The sequence below is a fragment of the Dipteris shenzhenensis genome, chromosome 5 (genome assembly GCF_047967505.1).
Source record: "Dipteris shenzhenensis isolate YYH24624 ecotype China chromosome 5, Dip_SZ_1.0, whole genome shotgun sequence".
Lineage (NCBI taxonomy): Eukaryota > Viridiplantae > Streptophyta > Polypodiopsida > Gleicheniales > Dipteridaceae > Dipteris > Dipteris shenzhenensis.
Genome location: NC_141600.1, coordinates 180,982 through 206,764, shown reverse-complemented (window position 1 = coordinate 206,764; position 25,783 = coordinate 180,982). Strand labels below are relative to the sequence as shown.

General features: G+C 45.4%; 1 protein-coding gene and 1 pseudogene across 4 annotated transcripts in view; one reads left to right on the top strand and one right to left on the bottom strand.

Moving 5' to 3' along the window:
- The window catches only part of LOC147901447 (eukaryotic translation initiation factor 3 subunit F-like), a 49,624-nt gene that overhangs the window by 18,240 nt on the left and 5,601 nt on the right, over positions 1-25,783 (top strand). The gene's annotated exons all lie outside the window — the stretch shown is intronic.
- Positions 19,791-21,961, bottom strand: LOC147901448 (uncharacterized; annotated as a pseudogene).

The following is a 25,783-nucleotide window of genomic DNA, read 5'->3' as shown; positions in this document are numbered from 1 at the left end:
GGCCACCAACCAGGGCCAACCCTGGTCGGTTTTCTAGGGCCCATGTGGTCGGCCACCAGACAGGGTACCGACCCTGCTGGTCGGTCAAGTCAAGGGGCCTAGGCAGTGCCTATAAAAGGCCTACTACTCCATTCATTCCAGCATCCAGTGCAAGACTGAAAGCCCCTCTCCAAGGCTGTGTTCAGCACTCAGATCTGGAGCAGTTGGTGAGAGAGAGAGTCCATCAATATTCTCCAGCACTTTGCTGTGTTTTGTACTGCTCCCTTGGAGCTATTTTTCCGCCCACCATCTGGTGGATGAATATACTCTCTTTCTCTCTCCGTCCATATTTATTTCTGAGAGAGTGTTTGTTGCATCTGTGATCATCTATCTGAGTTGAGTGTGTGTAAGAGTTGGAGAGATCTTGGGTGGAGGTTTGAGTGATTCATTCCCTCTTGATTTCTAACACCTATCGGGCCTGGAACATGGCTGGACTATGGGGGGCTGGACCCCTCAAGGTTTAGCCCGGGTTTTATAGCCCCACAGGGCGGGGAGGCAGGGTACAAGTCTGCCAGCATAGGGGCTGTGCCCCTGCCTTGAAGTGTGGGCCAAAGGCCCTCGAAAAGTGAGCCCCAAAGGGGCATTTATAGCAGAACAGAGCAGGACCTGGTCGGCCTGTTTGGGTCAGCCATAAGCAGCCTTCCTGGTTGGTTTTTTGCAGCCCCTTGAAGGGCCTATAAAAGGAGGGCCTCCGGACCCTCATTCATTATCCAGCAAGTCAGCAAACATAGGAGCAGCAGAAGCCTGATCTTTGGGCCTACATCCAAGAGGCAAAGCAGGGCCAGAGTTGCTGCAGACTGAGCTCACTTGGGGCTGAAGCCTATGCTGTCTACTAGGGCAGCAAGGTGCTGAGATCTTTGGACGGAAAGTCTACTTAACGCTCGAGGTGGAGCACACGGGCTCGAGTCTAGAGATAGCCGGCAGATAGTAGAAGTACCTTGTGGTAAGATCAGAGGACCACAACATTGGTGGGACTCTGGATCTATCTCTTTTGTATTGTGTCCATAGCTTTGGATGGAAATATATTATTTTGGAGTCTTCTATATCTGGCTGGTTCATTGTCTATTGATGAGTCTGCACATCTGTCCTATGCACATAAGTTTAAGAAGTTTGTGATTCCACACCCCACACCACACTGTGTGAGCTCCTGGGCTATTCTTTGAGTCTTCTGCTGTGCGTACCCTCTGTTGGCTGATTTGTAACAGAGAGACCAGTTGTATGTTGTCTTAAGGCACATATCCATGACAATGCGGAAAATGCCTTAGACGGTTGTGTGGCAAACACCAGCCTCGTGACTCGAAATTGCCTGCCTAAATTTAGAGGCACTTCAGCCTTCACATACCCTACTTCCACCGGCAAAAGTGCATGCCTTAGTGCTGGACTCATGCCTTGGAATAGTGGGTCACTTTGCTTTGGGGACACTTTTAGCGGGAGATAGACTATCCTCACTCTCTCTCCTGCTCACTAGCTGCAAGATGATGCACTTAATACACAAAGTGATGCTGTGGATGTGAGTGAGAATCAGAGGGAGAGAATATAATTGAAATGTATGAATGCCCAAAGGGCTGAATACAACTGTCTGGAGGGGCTGAAACCCTCAACTGCAAAACTAGAAAGAAACTAGACTACCTATAGGAGGTGAATCCTCACTAGATCTATGTAGAGGTTGAGGCACTTTGCTGGTCTGCTGCGGGAAAGCCTGCACTGAAGGCTTGGAAGGGGTGAGGTGGTTGGAAGGCGTGAGGTGGGGACGAGAAGTGAAGGCCAAGGGCACTGCTTTAGGCCCCCTTGGGCCTCAAACTGACGACCAGTAGGTTGCTGGCCCACCGACCAGCCTTGTCCCTCACCGACTTGTTGTTGCTGCTGAGCTGCCTGCTGATGTGATGTAACCTATCTTCTGATGAGGAAAGAAATCGGTCATTATGCGGTTAACGAACTCACACTAATGCAACTGACTGGCCACATACTTTCATGTGAGAGTTAAGAGAGAGAGAGAAACAGAGAGAGAGAGAGAGAGAGAGAGAGAGAGAGAGAGAGAGATTAAATATGCAATAACAACTATATATTGTGTCCAGGGGGCTGGTCATAGGGAGAGAGAATGCTTCAAAGGAGGTACTGTGTGAGACAAATGGAGTGGAGAAGGGGGGAGCCTTTTATGTTAGAGATTGTTTGGGTAATGCATGGGATGCTTTCGAAGAGGAGGTTAGTTCACTGTCCTGTCTCTTGGAAGACGGCATTTTTCATGACTACTAATTCTTATTACTATTCCTTATACATTTGATAGGGTTTAGAATCCTCACTATAGCCAATGAAGACACACTTCTTTCTCCTTGGATCTAGCTTGGTCCTAGTATCTTTGTGGACATGCACCCAAACGTTGTAAAATGCAATGGTTAATGATCGTGTGAATTGCAGCAAGACCTCCTTTAAACAAAGTCGTCTTCAATGTACACCACAGAGGGGGAAGGGGGGGGGGGGGTGTTGATTTCGACTCCCCCAGAAAAAGGCAAGTATGATTGGCCGTACCATACGGGTACTAAAAATTTATTTTATACGCGTATGGTTCAACCAACCATATTGTAACATGCAACGATAATCTGATCGAGTAATTCACAGCAGGACCTTCTCTAAACCTTTAGCGAGGAATTAGCGTTGTACACCATAGAGGGAGAAGGGAGATGAGGGTAGAGAGAGAGTAGAGTTGACAACCGATTGGGTCCTTGTACCCACTGAGGGACCCCTCCCCCAATCAGGGGAGAATTTGCTTTATACTTGGAGAACTGAGAAATACAAAGAACACTCTTCGAGAGAGCACGAAAAACGCGCTTCTGAAGAGCTCACTGTGCACATGTATAGCAGACCCAAAGACCTGAGAGGCAATGCTGACCAATACTGAGACCTTGATGCTGTCCATACTGACGATGCAGGATGCTTCTGCAAGGCAAGGGAGAGGCTTGTGCTGTCCACTGAAATGCAGGGTTATTGTGTGAGTGAGAAAGTGAAAGCTAGGAGGGATAGATCCTACAAGAGAGCTGGGAGGTGACTGAAATAAAGAGCTGAGAATGAGCTGTGTAAAACTGTAAAAGATAACTGAAAAGAGCTGCTGAAACAGACCCCAAACCTTATTCCGTTCGCTGTCGGGACTCCCGGTATGATGCGCTGCGTGAACACCTTCCCAGAGGGCTGAACTGATACCAAAGGCTGAGGCTGGTTAGAGGACCATTGGGGTGAGTGTCAGGTTGTTCAGAGGGGGCTAAGGAGGAGTTGTAGGAGGCTGAAGTGCTGGGAGAACTGAATGAGGAAAGAGGGCCTGGAGGCCCCCTATTTATAGGGCTTTTGGGGCTGGTTGGCTGGTCCCTTGGCCCCATAAAGGCAGCCCTAGGCCCCATAAAATCGCAGCCCTAGGCCCCATAAAGGCAGCCTAGGGAGGGGTGCAGGGTAAGGCAGCCCTTCCCCTGCCGTTCTCTTCACTTGTTCCACCCCTGAGGGGGCCCAGAATGGCTACTATCCTATGTTGGACCTAAACCTATCCCTAAGCCTAAGACGGAAACACTACCCTACAGTTCTCCAGTGGGTACTACTAAACAAGGATTGATCTTCTGACTTGACCTAAGGCTGAACAGATGCCAAAGGTTGAGGCTGGTCAGAGGGCCACTGGGGGTGTGTGTCAGGCTGTTCAGAGGGGGTTGAGGAGGAGGTGTAGGAGGCTGAAGTGCTGGGAGAATTGAATGAGGAAAGAGGGCGTGGAGGCCCCCTATTTATAGGGATTTTGGGCTGGTTGGCTGGTCCCTTGGCCCCATAAAGGCAGCCCTAGGTCCCATAAATGGCAGCCTACGGAGGGGTGCAGGGTAGCCTATAAAGGCAGCTCTTCCCTTGCCATTCTCCATGTGTTTCAGCCCTCAGGGGGCCCAGAAATGCTCCTATCCTAGGCTGGACCTAAACCTATCCCTAAACCTAAGACGAAAACACTACTCTACGGTTCTCCAATGGGTACTAGTGAACAAGGATTGATCTTCCGACTTGAGCTAAGGCTGAGAGATTGACTTACGTAGCTTGTGCCTGACTGTCCCTGGACAAGGGCTCACAAAGGGGTCACAGCGTAGTACGTACGACAAAATCTCCTATTAGGGAACTATTACGCACTTGTCGATGTAGTCAGTGTGTCACTTTGCACCCAAGTGCAGGGGTGCATGTAACATTTCCTCCTTAACTTGGCGGTAGGTTCATTGCTTCCAAGTAGTCTGCCAATATCTGGGGAAACTCCTGGAAAAAATCTTCGTCCAACCACATTGCTTCATGGGTACCTCAGAACTTGGTGTAAAACTCTCGGATCCTACGTCATGACCCATGCTTGAATTTATGAAGAAGGATCTGTTCTGGTTTCAAAACTTCGGCTTTATCAAGAACTTCAGGTTGTTGCTCACTGAAAATCTTTGAAAGAGGAGGTCCAAAATATCGCTTCAACCAAGCTACATGAAACAGATTGTGCATAGTCCAACTGTGTGGAAGGCGTAACTTCATTGAGACATTGTTGATCTTTTGAATAATAGAAAATGTTCCGAAGCTCGTGAAGTGGTTCAATCTTTGCTTGATAATGCGCAAATACACCCATTGCCCCTCTTTATACTAGACATCTCATTTGGATTTGTTAGCCTGGTGCGTATACGATGCTTGAGCTTCGTTGATGCGGCTTTTCACGAACTTCGTAATCTCTGCCATTGATTTGGTGGTTTTGTTGGCTTCAAGAGATGGAGACACCATCCGGGTGAGGAATGATGTAAACCACCATCCAAACGCCGCTTCATAAGTAAGGTGTGCGAGCAGTACTTGAAGAATAGGTATTGTTCAGAATGGCCTGCACAAGTGGAAGAAACTGCTCCCACTTTCCCTGAGCATCATGACAATATGCTTTCAAATTATCGAACGCCATACCATTATACTTTTTCGTCTCGTCGTTCGATTGCGGATGGAAAGCGCTGGACATCTATAGCTTAGTTACAAAATTATCAAACAAGGCTCGCCAAAAGTTAGACGTAAACTTGGAGTCCTTGTCGGATGTGATGGTCTTTGGCAACCTTCCAATGGGATACCAATACTTGATAAACAAACGAGCTACACCTTCAGCGTTGGCCGTTTGTTTGCAGGGAATAAGCATACAATATTTACTAAAGCGGCAAACAATAGTAAGACATTGAGTATTAAACATAGTGGGGGTTAGGGGCATTAATGTGCCACGTGTCAGGCATGCAACCTACCAGCTCCACTTTTAGCACCTTTCCCCTCCTTTAGGGCAGATGGCGCCCTAGAGCAAGGGCTTGTTCTAGAATTCGTCCACTTTTGCATCTTCTCCTTCTTGCGCTAGACCTTTCAGAGGTTGCTGGTCGCTGTTCTGCTGCTGTTTTTTTCTGTTTCCTTGCATCCAGCCCTGTTGCATGCAGCCCGAGTCAAGGAGCCTCCCGTCTACTGTGATCTGTTGGAGCTCCTCCTAGCGCATATCTGCTGCTGTACGGACCCCTTTTGAGGCTGTGGGACTGTGTATGGACTGTACGGACCCTGTTGTAGGCGCCCGGTGCTTGCATGCAGCCCGAGGCTGGTTTCTCTTGCTGCGAATTAGGGTTTCTGGTTGTGAAACTATGTTTTGAGATCTTTGGCAAGGTTCTGGATACCTCGGGGACCTGTTCTCGTGGGCGCACAATCTCGGATTTCCAGCCCAGTTCCTCTTTGTTTTCACTGTGGGATTGATTTCTAGTTCTCTGTTTTGAGATTCTCTACGGGATTCCCCAGGTCTGTTGCAATCACCCAGTTAGAGGGTGAACCCAGGTTGATACCAGGTTGTTGAGGTCAGAGGATGCCTATGCCTTGCTCTAGCAGTTGGGATGCACAGTTTGCCAATTTGATGCAGTATGTGCCTAGTGTGGGCCGGTGAACAGTGGTAGCCAGCGGGAACGGTTCAGGGTGTGCCATGGTTGTAAGTTTGCTATTAGGGGCGCCAAGTGTTTGGGGCCAATCGGTGTCGCTGTGTGATCATTGAGCAGGGGCATTCTAGCCTCACCTGTACTTTCTTTTATGCTATTTGATGTTGTGTGTTTAATTGGGTGCTAAGTGGCTGTAATTGATGGTGTGATCAAAGATAGTTGTGGTTTACCGCGCTTTGGGATTCCAAAGGCTGGTTGCAGTGGTTCCATTGCCAGGATCAGCCACGATGTCACACTGTGAGCGGTCAAAGACTCTTTTAAGTTAGATGGCCACGAGGAACAGTCTTATGCTAGTGGTGATGATGCACTTGATGCGGGACAGCATGTTCCCCTTGAGTCTATGCATGTAGCTCCTTAGGATGAGGAGTCGTCTGATGAGTCAAATGATTCAGAGGCAGAAGCTCTCCATAAAGTGCGAGTGGCAGGTACCATGGAAGCTTTAAATTCTGCAAGCACCTCCCAGAAGCAAGTGGGAAGCGAAGAAAAAGAAGACTCACAGGCATGTATCTTTCAGTGGAGAGCCACTAGAGGTGCCTTTGCATGGACCATATATGCCTTTGCATGGATCTAGGATGGGAAATGCCCAACAGCCCGCAAATTTGCAGCAAAATCCCTCGCAAGGGAATAATTTTCAGTTTGTGCATCAAGGACAGCAGTCCTACCTTGAGCCTGTGATGCAACCAGGTTATTTTGGCAGTGGATCAGTTTTCCAAGCCATGGTGGGACAGCCCATGGCAGGAACGGGTATGCTAGGCCCTCAAAATGTTCCATCTCAGCCTGGCATGCAGCTGGCACAACAGCCTATGATGGGAGGCATGATGCAGCCCGGGAATGCAAATGTAATGTATGCCAACATGGGGATGCAGCCCGGAATGTAGACAGGGATGCCTGGTATGCAGGGTGGTTCCTTGGGACCCCCGTAGATGTCTGGTATGGGACCCGGCATTGGTAATCCCAGTATGGGAATTGGAACTAATGTACTTGGAATGATGCAGCCCCCATACTTGCAGCCACCTATGTATGACAATTTGGCGCCTAAGGGCAAATTAAAGGACTTCAAAGAAGGTGGGGCAGCAGTCAAGTTTGAGACTTGCAGTGGGATGCAGAAAGCTTTGATGTATTTGCAACAGTTTGATGCTGCGTACACTGGAGGTAACTTCACTGAGAGCTCAAAAATCAGAAAAGCCACCACTTTCTTGAAGGGTAATGCCCTTCAGTGGTGGACTAATTTACTTTTGCAAGGAAAAGCTCCTGCGACATGGGTTGAGTTTAAGCAGTTGTTTTCAGCGGCATGGTTGACCACCACGTTTGAAGTGGACATTATGACTCAGTGGCATCAGCTTAATGCAGAGGGTTGCAGAAATTTGGATGAATACAACAATAAAATTTGGGATGCCTTGTTACCTGTAAGCTCTTACCGTCAGGTTCCCTTCTTTGAACAGGTTGAGAAGTACTGCTGTGGATTGCCTGAATAGATAAGGGATTATTGCACAAAAACGCAGGTGACAAATCTGTCCCAACTTATAGAGAATGCAAATACAGCATATGCTTTGATGCAAGGACGGATCAGTGGGTTTAAAAACAGCTCAGGAAACAAAGGTAATGCTAGGGAAGACTTTAAAAAGGCTAAGCGGTTCAAAAAACCAGCAAAATCAGCCTTTGTTGCAGGCCAGAGGCATGGACAGCCTTCGTCACGACCTCGGTTGTTTTCTAAGGAGAAGCAAGCACTGTTTGTGTAGGATCGAATGAGAGAGAGAGAGAGTGCAGATAGCAAAGCGTCGCACAAGTCTTAGCTGTCACGTCAAACTTGGATAGATGGAAAAAGAGAAGTACAAGGTATAAGTACCTAGACCTAGGACTAAGTGTCCTAGGTGTCACATAGGACTAAGTGTCCTATGTGGCCTAAAAGGCACTAACTCTACAAGTGCCTATATTTATGCCTACAAGGCACATACCATGGTTTATAGGGCATCACTAGAACCACCAGAAGATGTCCTACAAACCCCCCTCCATGGGATGGGCTGAAGTACTCTGGAAACGTCTCAGAATACCTGGTATTTTCTGGTCATGGTGGCACATGTTCATCCAAATGAATATAGACACCTGTGAATGTACAAGGGATGTGAGATCATGTAACAAAGGGAATTAAGTGTAAAGCCTGTCGAAAGAGTTCGAACTTGGGGTGAGGAAGTGCCTTTGTAAACATATCTGCTATATGTGTGGGTGTGTGGATTTGTATGTGTGAGAGCATATTTTTATACTATGGTCTACACTCACTGTTGGGCACTGACGACGTTAGTGGGGATGTCATAGTAGCTAGTCCCTGCTATGCATGATGGAGTTTATGGTTTTCAACCTTGTGAGTGACTATCATGAGATTGAAACTGCACTATGTTGTGTTTTTAGAGGATGAGTTTGGGAATGTTCCTGGATTCATCTATGTATATCTGCTATGTTGTCCTCTGTGGGAAGATAGGATAACTCTATGTCTCCTGCTGACAACCGCTCCTGAACATAATGATAATGAACTTCAATATGCTTGGTACGCGCATGAAACACTGGGTTACGAGCAATGGCCAAAGCACTTTGGCTGTCAGTGTAGACAATAGTGGAGGATGTCTGGCGAATACCAAGATTTGTAAGTAACTATCGAAGCCAAACACACTCTACTGTAGCGGTGAAAGTTGCCCTTTACTCAGCCTCACAACTAGATGTGGCAACTGTTGGTTGCTTCTTGCTGAGCCAAGAGATACATGAATTGCCAAGCAAAAAACAATTGCTAGTATGTGACACTTTGGTGTCGGAACATCATCATCCCCCCCCCCCCTTATTGCACCTGTGCAAGAGCCACAAACAAGTCACCAGGGCATAGTATTTTCTCGATCTATGATTGTGTAGACCTCACCTTTCCATAGGTGCTAATACTTGCTCCATAGAGGATAATATTTTTTTCCAAAAAACGTGATTTGAGGCTCTTTTGCATAAAAACACCCTATATCGCATTTATTCACAAAACATGCTAGGTGTGCAAGAATTTGATTAAAAATACGTTCTTGAACAAACATGAATATCATGTTTTTTAGCAAATAATTCTGTAAGAGTTTGTAGAATGTTTGAGAAAGACCAGTTTACAAAAGGTACTAACCTTATTAGTATGTAGATAACAAGAGCTTCATGGGTGATAGCTTGATGGTCCTCAGCTTGATGTATCTTGAGCTGTAGTGGGTCAGTGTGATAGAGCTGGTAAGGTTGTGGATAACAGTTTGATGGGCGTCAGCTTGGTGGGTTGAGATAGAGCTGTAGTGGGTCTGGGGGAAGGAGTTGGACTTGTATTGGGTCAATGTGATAGAGCTATTGAGGTTGTCTATCACAAGCCTATAGGGAGGAAGATGAAACTAGAGATGGAGATGACAAAGGGAATCATTAAGTCTGGCAGCTTGGTCTAAAAATAGGTGCATGCAATCACTAGATACTCTAAAAATAGTACCTTGAAGACCATTTTTGGCACAAGTGGCTTACAAGTGTGACTTGAATACATATTTGTGCCACCTCCTCTTATCTTCACTTTTCTCCATCCATTCAACAGTTCTGAATCTTCATGTTCTTCCTCATCTTCATCTAGACAATACTTTAGACCTTGCTTTTCTCCCATCATCGTTCCCACCTACCTATACTTGTGCAAAAGCCATGGAGAGAAAGGATACAAGTACTTAAATACACCACAGTCTTGATCTATCTTTCTAAGTGTCTTCTTGATCTATCTAATTCTATTGCATCAGCTATTAGGCATTTGAACACAGTATTAGATAAAGTGGGACAAAAGTTGCATTTTGGGAATTTTGAAATTGGGTGGATTTCATTAAAATTGGGAAAGGCTTCATTAAATTTGGGAAAATTTCCATTGATTGTGGAAATTTTACCAATATTGAATAAGCTAATATTTGGAATTACAATGATTATGGAAAACTTCATTGGTTGTGAAAAGGTTCATTGCATATAAAAACCGGAATAAAGCATTTGTGGCAGAGTTTGAAAATCATGGATTTGGTGGTGTTAATAAACACCCCGTCTAGGGACAACATGTATATTTTACTTGAGGTGTTAGTAAACACAGTTGGTGGTGTTAACAAACACCATGCATAGTGAGTTCCACTAGAAACAAAGCAGTTGTTAGTGAAGGTCAGCTTCTGAAAATTATCATATTAATAATATGCAAATACCAATTGACAAGATAACAACAATTGAGAAACATCACATGAGAGGCTCGCTCGAACGCAGTCGCTCGATGTTTTGACTTACCTAGCGTAGAGCAGTACCTGGTGCTCAAGAGAGGGGTCATGCCTCCACCTCCTCAGGAACGGACAGCTCACAGGGTATCATAGGGTCGCTTGGTGATACTTCATGTTCACCCGAGGTGCTGTTGGCTGACAGTATTTCTGCCATGAGATCTTGATGAGTGTACTAGTGAGTGGTCACTCTAGTTGGTTATGCCTGGACTTATGGATGGATTCACGTGCTCTCCTAGACCATATGTGTTAGAATTATAGATATAATTCAGCAGTGACCAATGTAATTTAATAAGCTAGTTAGGGGCACTTTTCCCTCTTTAAGAGGTTTTTCTCCCTAACCGCAGTTAGTTCACTAACTATGGTTAGTGACTAGGACAAAACCTTATCTCTCACTCTTTGAGTTGTACTCTTTAGACTCTTCTATTGCAACTCAGCTCTCAAGCTTTCAGCTCTCCAGCTCTCACTCTCTTACTCTCTGTCTCTCCGCATTCTCTCACATTTGGTATCAGAGCGATTGATCCCGCTCCCTGCTTCTTCCCCGTTCAGCTCCAGCCTATAGCCCACGCTCCTGCTGCTACATCTCGCCCATATAGTCCGTACGACTGTACGGAATCTGTACTTGGTCTCTGCACGTCCGTACTCTGTTGTACCTTACATGTCGTACCGTACCGATCGTACAGATCTGCAACACGCGTGGTCGTCGTACATTGTCATCCGTACAAGTGCCGTACAGTCCGTCGTCAGATTGTATGGTTCGTCGTACAGGTTCGTATGTGCGTACTATGTGCGTACAGTTCGCTGCCACCAGCCGCACAGTTCGTTGTCGCCGTCCGTACCAGCACGTACCTTTTTCGTATTGGATCTGCATTTTCGTACCGCACGCCATCGCCGTACAGTTGTAGTCCGCCGTACATCGCTGGATGCTGGTTGCCGTACAGTACGTACGTACGGTTGTTCACATTCTTCCGTACATTTTCGTACAAACTGCTGTACAGATAGACTGATAGTTCCGTACTATCTATCCGTAGAGTTTGTAGGTGATCTAGGCAGGCACATCTTGCAAATAGCCATTGTTTGGCTCAGTTTTTTGGAAGAATTTGGGGCATCCTGTTTGTTGCACACATTGCAATCATTTTGTAGTTTCGGAGCTACACTTGGAGCAAACATTGCAGATTTGGTCTGAAATTTGGGGCTTTCTGCTGAAATTGCAAAATGTGGGGCTTTCTGTACTTCTGTCTCTTTCTGGTTGCAATTTCAAGCTTGAAATTTGGGGCTTTCAGTTTTGCAGTACAATTTCTTGAAGAAATTTGGGGATTTTGTAATTACACTGCAATCTGGCAGTGAAATTTGGGGCTTGTGCAGACAGAGCGCAATTCTTGCAACATTTGGGGCTTTTGATCAATTTGCCCCTTTCAGGTTGCAATTTCAGGCCTATTTTGGGGCTTTTGTGTTGGGAGAGCAATTTCTGGAGATTTCAGTTCATATTGCCTTTCTTGAAGTGTTTTGCAGCACTTTTGGCAGGTTCTGGAGAGTTTTTTGATGCTTGGACAGATTTCTGACAGTGCAAGTGCAGAAATCTGAGTTGCATTTACAGCCTGTGCTTGGCTGTGTTTTTTGGGAGTTGTGCATTTCATTCCCAGTAAGGGAATTCAGTCTTGTATCTGCTAAAATCTCTTTCTCAGATATGGCCCAGCAAAATCAGAACGATTTCTAGTTCGGTGGTCTTTCACAGGAAGACAAGTTGGATGGTACCAACTACTCCCTCTGGAGTTTTATGGTACGCAAAGGTGGAAGGGTGTGCACAGGGTGCAGCTGCAGAACAAGTTGTTGGTGCAGCTATAGCCACTACTCCAGAGCAGAAGAGATGGGATTCACGGGATGCCTTAGCTTTGTCATGCATCTCTCTTTCAGTGAAAAGATTTATCACTCCGCATATCCGGTTGTGTAAGACCTCGAAGGCAGCGTGGGATATCTTAGAAAGCATGTATGCAGCCCGGAATGATGCAAGGGTATCTTTCTTGAAAAGAGAGTTAAGTAATACACATATGGAAGAGGGTGACTCCATGTTAGTCCACCTCACAAAGCTACAGGATCTCAGAGAGCAATTATTGAACATAGATGAGATTATTCCTGATTCAGAGATGATTACTACCACTCTGAATTCTCTTCTTGAGTCTTATCTTAGCTTTCATACCTTGCTGAACTTATCATTGAGGGGGGGTGCAAATCCTCTCACTTTTCATGAGTTGATAGGACTTCTGCTTCAGGAAGAGCAGACCAGGAAAAACTTGTCTTCACGTGCAGGTGAACATGCTATGCTCTCAAAGTTTAAGTCAAAAACAAAGGGACAGGCAAAGACATCAGTAAATCAGCCTTCCAGTGGGTCAGGACAGCCTTCACAAAAGGCTAAAAATGATGCAAGTAAGCCCAAGAAGAAGGGTTTTTGTCATTACTGCAAAAAGCCAGGTCATCACATTGCAGAATGTAGGAAAAGGCTTGCAAAAGAGAAGAAAAACAGCTCCGGTATGGCTGTTTCGGATTCAGCTCCTCATGCATCTGACAGTGGGGATGCTGCAGCCAACTTTGTTGGACAGGATTATGCCTTTTTATCTTGCATTTCAGATTCTAGGCTGGCTGCTCCAGATGCTCGGGATAGTATAGCCACTTGTAATGATGATACATATGCATTTTTGACTTGCAGTTATGACTCTTCTACGGATGCATCTACTTTCAGTGTCAATGAAACACTGAACACTTGGTATTTTGACAGCGGTGCATCCAAGCATATCACTTCTAGGAAGTGTCTTTTTACTTCCTTGCATCCACCTCCCGTTTGTAAGAAAGTCACTTGTGCCAATAACTCGTCATATTCAGTACGTGGCACAGGAGAAGTTGAGCTTACTGCCATTGATGGCTCAGTTTTCAGACTTTCGGATGTCTTATATGTGCGGTATCACCAAGAATCTTCTTTCAGTGTCCACTCTTAACAGAGCTCGATTTCAGGTCATCTTTGAGGATGACAAATGTGCTGTCCGAGACAGGGAAAATGATTATGCCTTAAGATTATCTGGTACTCTGCTGCGTGGGCTTTTTCAGCTTGATCTTTTTGAGAAAAGAGCAGCCCATGCTCTTGCAGTTTGTACCCCTATTGCTGCCATGCAAAATGCAGAATTATGGCATGCCCGATATGGCCACATGCATTACAACAGCTTGATGACACTTCAGAAGCACTTTATGGTTGATGCATTGCCACCTCTTGAGATACCTCCTCCACATGCCTGTGAAGGGTGCATTTTAGGCAAGATACATAGATTCCCCTTCAAAAAGGATGGTTCAGTTAAAGCTGTACGCAAATTACAGCATATACACAGTGATGTCTGTGGTCCCATGAGGACTCCATTGTTGGGTGGTCATCTCTACTTCGTTACATTTATTGATGATTACTCCAATTTCACTTGGGTCTTTGGGCTGAAGCGCAAATCAGAAGTGTTCATGGTGTTTAAACACTTTTCAGCCATGGTTGAAAATGAAACCGGACTCAAGATACAGACATTGCGCACAGATAGAGGTGGGGAATACTTGTCTGCAGATTTTGATGCATTTCTGAAAGGCAAGGGTATTGTGCATCAGCTCACAGTCAGGCTGACCCCTCAGCAAAATGGCAAAGCTGAGAGGAAAAATAGATCTCTCATGGAGATGGACAGATGTATGCTGAAAAGCAAACACATGCCTCACAAATTCTGGCTTGAGGGTCTGATGTGTGCCAATTACATTTTGAATCGGGCTCCCACTAAGGCTTTGAAAACAAAAACTCCCTATGAGGTCTGGAATGGGAGAAAGTCTTGAGTGTTGAGAACAGGTTGTTGAGGTCAGAAGATGCCTGCCTTGCTCTAGCAGTTGGGATGCACAGTTTGCCAGTTTGATGTAGTGTGTGCCTAGTGTGGGCCGGTGAACAGTGGCAGCTAGTGGGAACAGTTCAGAGTGCGCTCTGGTTGTAAGTTTGCTATTGCTTTTTACTAAAGAAGAATAAAGAAATACCGCAAGGGGCGCCAAGTGTTTGGGGCCAATCGGTGTCACTGTGTGATCATTGAGCAGGGGCATTCTAGCCTCACATGTACTTTCTTTTATGCTATCTGATGTGGTGTGTTTAATTGGGTGCTAAGTGGATGTAATTGACGGTGTGATCAGAGATAGTTGTGGTTTACCGCCCTTTGGGATTCCGAAGGCTGGTTACAAAAACTGCCCCGATGGTGACATTGCTAGCGTATGTGATTACTAGAAATGGATCCTCCCAAGAGGCGATCTTCATAACTGGTGCTGTCGTGGCCAGCTGTTGCAAGTCATGGAAGGCATGCAAAGCTTTGCCTGTTTGACTGTAACTTTTTGTTGGCGTGTCTTTATTGCCTTGAGTAAATCTGTAAGAGGGGCTGCGTGTGTCGAGAAACCATCCATGTGTGAGCTGTATGGTTGACACAAACCCACAAAGGATCGGATCTCTTGAGCCGTCGTGGGGACAACCCAACTTGTGATAGCTTGAATCCTCTCTGGGTCCAATCGAATCCCTTGACCACTAATGATGTATCCCAAATATTGAATTTCCAGCAAGCCGACTTCACTTTCCTTTGCGTTGAGGTATAGCTGGTTGTCACGTAATAACTGTAGGGCACATCGCACATCCTTAATATGCTGCTCGGCTGTAGAGCGGAAAAGATTAGGATATCATCGAGAAAGATGAACATGCTCTTCTCAATATACTTTGCAAATATCCGTGACATCATCTTGTTGAATGTTGGTGTTCATTCTTCAGACCAAAGGGCATGACGATGAACTCATAATAAGCTCGCTCTGTTTGGAAAGCTGTCTTTGGGATGTCAGCTTTAAAAAGCCGGACTTGATGGTAGCCACTCTTGAGGTCAATCTTCGAGAAAAGTTTTGCACCATTGAGTCGTTCCAAGATGTACTCGATGCGGGGCATAGGAAACTTGTTGCTCTGTAGTTGACACATAGTTGTGCAGATCCTTCTTTGCCACAAATAGAATGGGTGCAGCAAAAGGCGAAGACCGGCAAGGGCAAACCATCACTCGTCATCCTCCCTTACTCTGAACTGGGTGGTCAATACCATCAACCAAAGTAAAACACAATACAATCATTTTTGGGGGACTTATTGACTCCAAAGACATTCAATTTAGAGGGACAACTCAAGGTTGAGAACCTTTATGTGACTCAACTCAGACACACATAGCAATATTTTTATTCATTTTATGCATCTACACCTTGTTGCCTTGGATGTTAGCCTAGGTGTGTAGCCCTAACTCAGCTTGTTTGCAGCTCTTCAGCCTCCTATATCATGATGCTTTCTTCACTCAGCTGCAGTCACTCTTGTTCTCGTGGTGACCCATGACCTCGAAGTAGCTACCGCGCAAGAGTGTGCACATCCTGATGCGAAGAGGTATGTCGGTGAAGAACCAGGAGAGGATGCCCTCGAATGATGTGCCGATGAAGTCCATAGGAGCAGCTACCAAGGGAGATCATGTCATGACTCTCAATGTGCTGATTGGAGAGGCATTGAATGCGAAGATCTTCATAGCAAAATGCAGGCTATGGAGATTCTAGGTGGGCAGGTAGGAGTGCAAAGGGCTGCAAGGGAAGGTGGCTGAACTGAGGCGGCTGCAAGAGGGAAAAGAGCTTGCGCAGAGTTAGGGTTAGGGTTAGGGCAGATATGATGACGTGGCAAGGCAGCTATGGTAGGACTAACCTGCTCTGATACCATGTTAGAAACATGGTGAAAGGGGAGAGAGAGAGAGAGAGAGGCTAGGGAGAGAAGAAGTGGTACACAAATGTAGAAACCATGAAGGCTTTCATTCATCCATCTAGTATATCAAGACAAGTGAAGTACAAGCCTTACATAGGCTACTCACTCACACACTAGCACCTAGTGCATATGGGATAAGTCCCATGATGACACGTGGCACTCACACAAGACTCACTCACATAGACTAGTACTAGATCACCTAGTACTTCACACTAACACATCACATTACCACACTCTTTGACTATGATATCTCCAACAAGATCATCTCGGAGCATGATGTCGCTTGCTCCATCGGAGGAGGAGCTTGAACTGCAGTGATTTGGCACTGGACGTAGACAAGTGCACACATGGCATCCTTGTAGGCGGCATCACGTGCTTGAATATGCAGACTAACGAAATCCTTGGTATGCTCCGATCGCCGTGCATCACGGCGGGCAAAGGTAAACCTTCCACTATAGTGAAGGTGTTCTACCGCCAATCAGGCGTTGGTACTTGCTCACATAGTTTTTTCCATACGTTACCATACGCATACGTCATACGAGCACGGAAGTATGATTGGAGTATGGTTTAGCCCTTGGGACTGAAACATACGTGACCCTAGTTTTACCCAAAAAATTTCAGAAAAATATAGATTGATCATTGATCATTGTACACATTAAATTGACATAGAGGTATTTAACTGAAACTTGAAACTTGTATTAATTTTAAAGTCATCACTCATGAGTCATGAGTCGTGAATCGTGATTCATCATTCATGAAAGACTCCAGCCTCCAGAGACCGTAGTCATTTGGATTCTAGATTTTGATACATCATGATTCATACATGATACATAGTGTCCACTATTAAATGATGGAATCATAGATCATAGATCAATAATCAATACTACACTAAAACATCATGATCAAAGGAAGTAGGTACTAGTAACTGTTGGGATATCTCAAGGTGTATGCCTCAGGCACACCTTATGTTTCTATGTGTGAGTGCTAGAGGCACAGTTAGGTGCCCACAAGCACAGTTAGGTGGTGGAAAAGCCACATAGGACGATTGAGTGAATCTAGGAGCAGATTGAGGAGATGATTGTGGAGCTTTGAGGTCATCAGTGATGTCAGTGACCATGTATGAGGTGCCTACTTAAGGACCTCTTTCTTCTTCATTCTATAAGCAAGTACTCTGATTTTGTGTCCACTCTACTCTTTCCTTTCAGTGTTTCAACATGGTATCAGAGCCATTTCATCCCCCTTGAGCCCATTTTTGCCACATCATCATCATCATCATCTTCTTCTTCTTCACCATCTCTCCCTCTTCTCCAAAAATTTTGCTTGAGCTTGTTCTCCTTCAATCCTCAACCATTTCCCACACCCTTTCTGCTGTAGATCCCTCTTGTCAGGGCGAACTTCGGGCTGCAAGCAATTGGAGAACAACCCGCGCTGCTGGTCGCCATTGCAGAAAAGTCGTCGTTTTTCTCTTCTGCGTTTTCTCTGCACCTGCTCTATCTTTTCTTAATTCCTTCCAGGGCAAGCTTCTACATACCTAGAGCTACCTTGTGCTGAAATCTGAGCAGCAATGGCTGCATATTGAAGGAGAAAACAGAGAAAAACCAGTCGACTTTGTTCAAGAAGGTGAAGGCGACCTGACGCGTTTTTTCGCCTCTTCTTCCCAGAGGATCTACTGTGGTATATCAGCTTTCTTTTGCCTCAGAAAGCCCCCTTTCTTTTGCTTTGAAGAGTGTGCTACGAGCCCTCCAAGTTCAGCTCTCTAGTTTTGACAGTTTTTACATGCTTTTGAAAATGATGCTACATAAAATGCTACTCTAGCATTTCTGGTCTTTTGAAGTTTTTAATAACTTCACTACAAGTGTTGCTTCAGTTTTGTTTTGACTTGCTAGACCTGGTTGTGATTGGAAAGTGGTTATTTCATCCACTTCTATGAAGCATATAAAAAGTAGCATCATTGTTTGAAAACTAGTCACTACTATTTGCTACAACAAGTGGCTATACTTTGGAAGTATTGCAGTTCTTTTTGCCTTGTAAGAGAGATAGACACTGCCCAATATCTGGGTTAGACCCTCTCATGGCTACTTTATATAATCTTGAGAAGTTCAATGGAAAGGGGTTCCATACATGGCAAATGAAGGTAAAATTTGCATTAATGCGGGAGAACTTATGGGGACTTGTCAAACCTTCTCCTACCGCTTCTTCTACGGCCTCAAATGCTGGAATCTTCAGCTCCGACACGACCGGCAAGGGATCCAGCAAGAGAAGAAAAAGCATATGGTATAATGGCTTTAGCTTTGGGTGATGATTACATACATCATATATCTGACTTGGAGTCTCCATCGGAAGCATGGCAGAAGCTAGATTTGATTTTTGGTGCAAGCTCTCATATTTCTAAACTATCACTTAAAATCTCTTTCTTTGAATTAAAGATGGCAAGTGATACTACTTTAGCTGCCCATGTCAACTATATGCGGAGTCTTATGACTCAGTTAGCTTCTATCAACTCTCCTATCACCCCTGATGATGCTATGGCAGTACTACTTAAGAGTATGCCTGAAAGTTTTGATCACATTGTAAGCACTTTGAAGAATCTTCCCAATCCAAACCTTGAAGGCATTATCTCAGCTCTCCAAGAAGAAGAAAGACATATGGAGTTAAGGAAAGGCAATGACAGTGCTTATGTTATGAAATTCCAGAAGGGCAAGTATTCTCCTTGCAATCACTGTGGAAAGACAAATCACCTTTCAAAGGACTGCTTCAAAGTTAATCCATGTAAGCACTGTGGCAAAAACAACCATAGTGAGAAGTTCTGCAGAAACAAAGCAAAGACAGAAAATGCAAATCTACTTACAGTGAATTTGCCTCCACAAGATGAGGCATCCCATGAAGATTATGCATTTTAAATCATCTCTATGTATGCTCCAGATCTCTCTTTTTATGTCAAGGTACTCAGCCTGGATAGTCCTCCAAAATGAATGCAAATAAACTATTGTGTTTTGTGTGTTTTGTAAACACCTCTGGTCACCTTATGATGTAGGCCATGTGTATGTTTTGTTCCATGGTACCTCCTACAGACATTGTGTGCATGTACATGTAGGGGAGATAACCATTGGAAGGTCTGTTTGTATCCCTTTCTGTTTACCTTACACCCAAGGGAACCCTTGCTAGCATGAGAACCTAGCCATAGATTAATCCTTGACCACCATGAGATGGCATGAGAAACTATGAGACTAGATGTATCCATGACATAGCCTGAGGCATTTCCTTGAGGGGGGGTTTGTTGGGATATCTCAAGGTGTATGCCTCAGGCACACCTTATGTTTCTATGTGTGAGTGCTAGAGGCACAGTTAGGTGCCCACAAGCACAGTTAGGTGGTAGAAAAGCCACATAGGATGATTGAGTGAATCTAGGAGCAGATTGAGGAGATGATTGTGGAGCTTTGAGGTCATCAGTGATGTCAGTGACCATGTATGAGGTGCCTACTTAAGGACCTCTTTCTTCTTCATTCTATAAGCAAGTACTCTGATTTTGTATCCACTCTACTCTTTCCTTTCAGTGTTTCAACAGTAACTACACCAAAACATGAAAGGCAAAACATCATAAAGAAAAGACTGCCAGTGTGCCACAGCCCGGAGATAAAGCATGCATGACAATTCACAACCAATGAGGCTCAAGCCTCAAGCTGCATCTTCATTCTCATCCTCTTGCTCATCCGCATCCTCGTCATCATCTGCATCAATGCTTGCACCCTCCTCCTCCTCCTCCTCCTCCTCATCATCATCACTATCATCCTCATCTGCCTCGCCATGGAACTCCAAAAGACTAGAGCTGCTTGAAGCTGCAGCAACATCCATCGTTCCTGTAAGTGTAACAATAGGGGCTGCAATGACTTCTCCCTCTGTATCTGCTTGCCTCGCTAGCAGCCTATCATCATCCTTCTCCTTGGTGATCATTTCTAGGGTCACTTCTATCTTCTCAAATCCCTTTTCCTTGATTTTGGAAATGAGACGCAAATTAGTATGGATGTATACTAATTTCTCAGTATTCTTTGGAAGCAGCCTATTCCTTCTTTAAGTATGGATAAGAGAGAATGTGCTCCAATTCCTTTCACAAGGAGAAGCACATGTGCCTTGCGAGAGCACTCGAAGAGCTAACCGCTGCAAATTTGGTGTGTAAGCCCCAAATGTCTCCCACCATTTCACCCCTTGGTGCATTCTCTTTTCATCCTTTGCAATCGCACGAGCAAATGTGCCTGACATGGATTTGTAAATATCCAACTCATCACATAAGGTGCCTTGGTTATCAACATCATACTTGGTGTACCGCTCTATGGCATCCATCCACCCATTGTGCACCTCCTTGTCACTATTTGGATTTTTCTCTCTCCAAATAGGATGGAGAACAAACGCTGCCGCATGCAATGGAGAATGCATCATATTCCACCTGTCAACACACAAGGCTCTAACATCAGCCAGCTTTGAGGATTCAATCCCATCAATAGTTGCCATCTTCTCGACCATCCGATCAGTGAGTTCATATACAAGTCCCATGGTAGCCCCTTCCCTATCAGCCAGGCGAAGGATCTTCAAAATAGCTGCATAAAGCTTCACAATGAGTCTTGCATCTTGCCAAAATGAACCACCCAATATAATAGAAGACACCTGTTGTGCTTTCACAGTGCGTGACACCTTCTTCTTGCAATACTCATCACTGACAACCATGCGACACAATCCATTGTATACCCTCTCATCCAACAAGTTTGCTAACATGATAAACATGTAAGCAAACCGTGTTTGTGCTTGCTTCACCAATTCCTTCTTGCTGAATTTTCTATACATTGCTAACACGGTGTGTTTCCGGGTAACAAATGTCACAATCATGTTAGCATGTACCAACACTTGCTTCACCCATGGAAGCTTTCCAATGTCCTCAAACAAGAGGTCAAGGCAATGGCATGTGCATCTAGTATAGAAAATGTGAGGCCACTCTTCCTCCACCAATTCTCCTGCCCGCACACAGTTAGATGCATTGTCCATACACACCTGCACCACATTTTCAGCCCCAACATCAAGAATGGCATCTTTCAGTATCCTAAAGATGTACTTCCCTAACTTATACTGCCCACTTGTGTCCACGGACTTCAAGAAGGCTGAACCAAATATGCATGAGACCATAATATTGATTATAGGCCGGCGTCGAGTGTCAGACCAACCATCACAAGTTATGGTGCAGCCATATTTTTTCCACTTATCCCGAAATTGTAGCATCTCTTGATCTATGCATATTGCTTCATTAGTTAGCTCCGTTGTGCGCAAAACATTGTAGGATGGAGGCTTGAAGGTAGGCCCAACTTGGCCAATGGCACGAAGCATCTCCAAAAAATAAGGGCTCCTCACCTTCCAATGAGGAATATCCTCTGCAAAGAAAAAATGACGGAGAGCAATGTATGCATCCTTCTGTGCTTGTGACTTCCATGCCTTTTCCAAGGTTCCCTTTGACATCTTCAACGTCTTTTGCTTTGGCTCATATGCACTTCCAGATGCATTTCCACTTGCAGTACCACTCACTGAGGCATCTCCCAAATCAGCCACATCTTCAACAAGCTGTTTTGCAGCAGTTTTTAGGGCCGCCTTTGCCTGCAATCTTCGACAAGTATCTTCCCATTTTCAGGAGGAGCGGTACACTTGTCAACCCCCAAGCCTGTGAGCCCAAGAAAATGTGCCCTTATACGGGTCGGTCCTCCATCCCATGAACGAGGGCAATATTTACATTTACAAGTGTATTGGCCCTTCCCTAAAGGCTTTAAGGCCTCTACAAATTCCCATTCTGGTCCTTTTTGTCTTCCCATTTGCACATCTGCAAGCTGCAAATTTGCAAAAGAGGGCAAATAAGGCATTGGGCAAAGGAACAATTTCCAAAGAGGGCTTGAAGCCCTTGCAGGCTGCCCTGTTAGATGGCATCAACTAAAGAGAGAGCACTTGCTGCAAAACAGGAAAAAAGAGCAGCCATTGCATTTACCTTGACACTTGGAGCAGGTAGAGCGTAGAGGCAAGCTGCGGGCTGCAACTGTACGGTGAGCACTCACCTCCAAAGCAAGTAGAAGAGGGCAAATGACTGCCTAAATAGAGGGCAGCAAGGTGCTGAAGAAGAGGGCAAACTGAAGAAGAGTGAAGGGCTGAGGGGACTCCGGAGTCAGGACTGAAGAAGAGGGCAAAGGGCTGCCTAAATAGGCTCTTGAGAAGAGGGCAAAGGGCTGCCTAAATAGAGGGCAAACGTCTGCCTAAATAGGCTCTTGAGGCAGCAAGGTCGGTGTGCAGGCAGAGAGTCGGTGAATCGTGATTGGAATTTGGGCGTAGATTGTACTATGTAGTACGTACGGTCTTTCTTGGGATTCGGGAGCCTTCACAAGGACGTCGTACGGATTCGAAAATAAGAGCCAAGCAATAATATTAGGTACGCATCTTGATTCCCCCTCTCCCCTCCCCCCAAAGGCACGTACGAAAATTGGTCCGGACGTCCGGACGTACGGCCGTACAAAATCTGTACGGAAAAAAGAACCGTACGCGTACGGATGCAACAGTGCATGCTCACGGAACCACTGAATCTCGAGAATCTTGTTGTACCCCATCAAAGGAGTCAAAATAAAATCCTGCGCAAACATGCCTTATGAATTGAAAAAGTGAAATGGATGGCCTTATGTGTGATGTGTGTAGGCAAGCTGGTCGTGAGCCGGTTCAGTGCAAGCTTGTGAGGCACCAAGGTGCACCCCACTGACTTGGCAAGCTGAGGGGAAATGGCATCTTCTGAACTCTCCGTATCGAATAAGACAATAAACTGATGCCCGTTAGCTATGCCGTATGCTCGAATGAGCGTTTTCTTTTTTATATGAGAAATCGTCCTCCTTACCTTGAAAGACCACCATGGGAATGGCGTTCAAAGCAGTAAGACGGCGTTTGTTGTTGAGGATGGAGGCGGGACTGGAAGCGCTAATATATTGGCGACGGACGAAGTAGGTGCTTTTGCAGCCTTCTCGGAAAGCCACTTCGTACAATCCTTCTTGCCATGCCTAGCGATGTGGTGACAATGAAAGCAGCAATGTTCTTGGTGGTACTGCTTTTGCTCGTCCGGCTGTAGATAGCCTCCTGTATATCTGCTTTAGCCTTTTCATCCGCAGTCATCTTGGGCTTGGACTTCTTCTTTTGACGAGAACCCTAGCCATCTTTCTTTTGGAACTGGTTGTCCTTCTTCTGATCCTTACCCGTTGCGTTGTTTGACTGCTGCGTGGCTTTGGAATCTTTCTGGACCTGCTTGGGTTTTCCCCCATTCAGCATCATCTCCTGATTCAATGCGAGAGTTAGCGCTTGCTCGTAATCTGGCGGGTCGAAGTTCCGAATGATATAACAGATGTTGGTGTCCAATCCTTGAATGAATTGCTTCATCTTGGCACTCTTCGTCACGCAACTGCTGCGCCAGCGTGATGACCTTGTTACTGTATGTCAACACAGGTAAACCATTCTGAGAGAGACGAGAAAACTCATCCTCCAGATTAAGCATATATTGGGGTGGGAGAAAACGGTCTTTGAGGTCGGCCACAAATGTTGCCCAAACAAAATACATCTTAAACGTTGTTGGGTCAGCATACTTACTAGCCCAATGTTGCCACTAGGTCACCACCTCACCCGTAAGATGAGGGGTTGCGAGGTGGACTTTTGTCTTGCTCATCTTGAATCCGCAAATGAGCTACAAACTGATGAATAAATTGCAAAATTGCTGAATGGTCACACTTAACATCATACTTAAAAAATTTGGAGTGGACCGAGTGAGTGGTGTTACCTTTGTCGATGACGAAGTTGTGGCGGTGAGCCTGCATAGTGGCTAACATCTGTTTGTGTTGGAGAAGCATCGCCTCTCGGTCTAGCTTTTGTTGCCTCTCTTGGGCGAGCTCTGTGTGTCGCAGTGCCTTCTCATTTTTGTGTTCCTCAGGCATCAACAAGAGCAGTGGCTCTTCTGTTATAGCTTACAGGCTGAAGCTACCTGCCACTTGGACCATACACAATGCCTTTCATGTAAGTTTATTGAAGCCTTCCAGGGTGATGTGCCTGTTGACTTGCTTCATGAGGATCAGCCCGAGGTGGAACAGTTGGATGAAATCTTGGTTCCGGAACAGATTTTGGCACATATGGACAGAAAAGTGAAAGCTAAAGTTTCCCATCGCTACCTTGTAAAGTTCAAGAATTATCCTGCGCTGGATGCGAAGTAGATAGAGGAGAGTGACCTGGTAGAGTCACCTTAGATATTGCAGATCTACTTGGACGCGTTTCAGCTTGAGCCCACTTCGGTATAGGCTCCTACAGGTTCAGCAGAGCAGAGATTTGGAGCATTTCTTGGTGCTCGAGAGGAGGGTAGCACCTCCCCTTCCTTGATTCAGACTGTTTATGTATTTGGAGATCGCTTGGTGGTACCGATTATCTCATCCGAGATGCTGCTTGTTGACAGTATTTCTGCTGTGAGGTCTCCATGATAGGTGTTCGCGATACTCAACACAGAGGATGCATTGATGTATGGATGGACTCTCGAGCTCTCTTAGTCCATATCATCATTATAGGTTGTATCTTACAGATGTATATTATGGTATGGGCTATTTTTGCCTATTTGCATTACTTTACTTTCACTGTAATTTTTCTGCAGCAACTTGGGTAGTTTGCTGTTTTAAGAGGAGGGTATGTCACGGGGGCGTGAAAAGTGATGTAAAGTATCTTTGTAACTCCACCTACGCTTAACCCGGGGTTAACCATGGTTAAGTGTTGTAATGGTTTGGCCGTGAGGGACTGGCTAGAGGAAGTGCACACTTCCTAGAAGTTCTTAGGGCAAAGTCTAGGTGCACCACTAGGTCCTAGGGGCAAGGCAAAGGCTTTAAAAGAGGGGTCTAAAAGTTGGGTCCAAGGACACGGTTGTCCTTGGTATGGGAGTCAGGCATTTACTGAACGGGAAAATGGCAAGAAGGAGATGCCAGTTGTCATGCATGTGTATGCGTGCCCTTCCCTCACCTTCCATCTCTCTCCCCTCACTCTCCTAGAGGTGTTGGATGTTTTTAGTTGTTCTTGTGCAGTTTTTGAGCTGTTTCAGCCATTTTAAGCCTGTTTCAGCTGTTCCAAGGCTAGTATGCACTTCTAGGAAGTACAAGAAGTCATTTTTTTAACTTTTTAAAAATTTTCGTATGAACTGAACGGACGTCCTTATGGCTGTACGTCCTGTACAGACGTGTACCACTACCTCCAGCAGGTGCCTGAGGTTGTCTTTTGCTGTTTTGGACTTTTCTGTATGTGTTTTTGACTGCGTGGTGGCTTCTGGAGCTGTTTTGGACGAGTGCAGGCTGTAGGAGGAACTTTTCTTGTTGCCTTTGGCATGCTTTCTTAGGAGGACTCAGGCATAGATCCGAGGCAGTCATTTTGGGATAGATCTGCAGACCATCTTTCCTCTACAGCTCTTTCTTGTTCACCCTCTGTTCTCTACCTTCATTTCTCTCTTATCCCGATTGCTGGAAGACAACTGCATCCTGCGGGGAGCCTGGATAGAGGATAGGTGCGAGTAAGGAGCTCACCCCTCTGCCATAGACAACGGGAATTTATTCTAGGTTCTGTTTTTCCTTGTTTTTTCTTGCTTTGCAGCT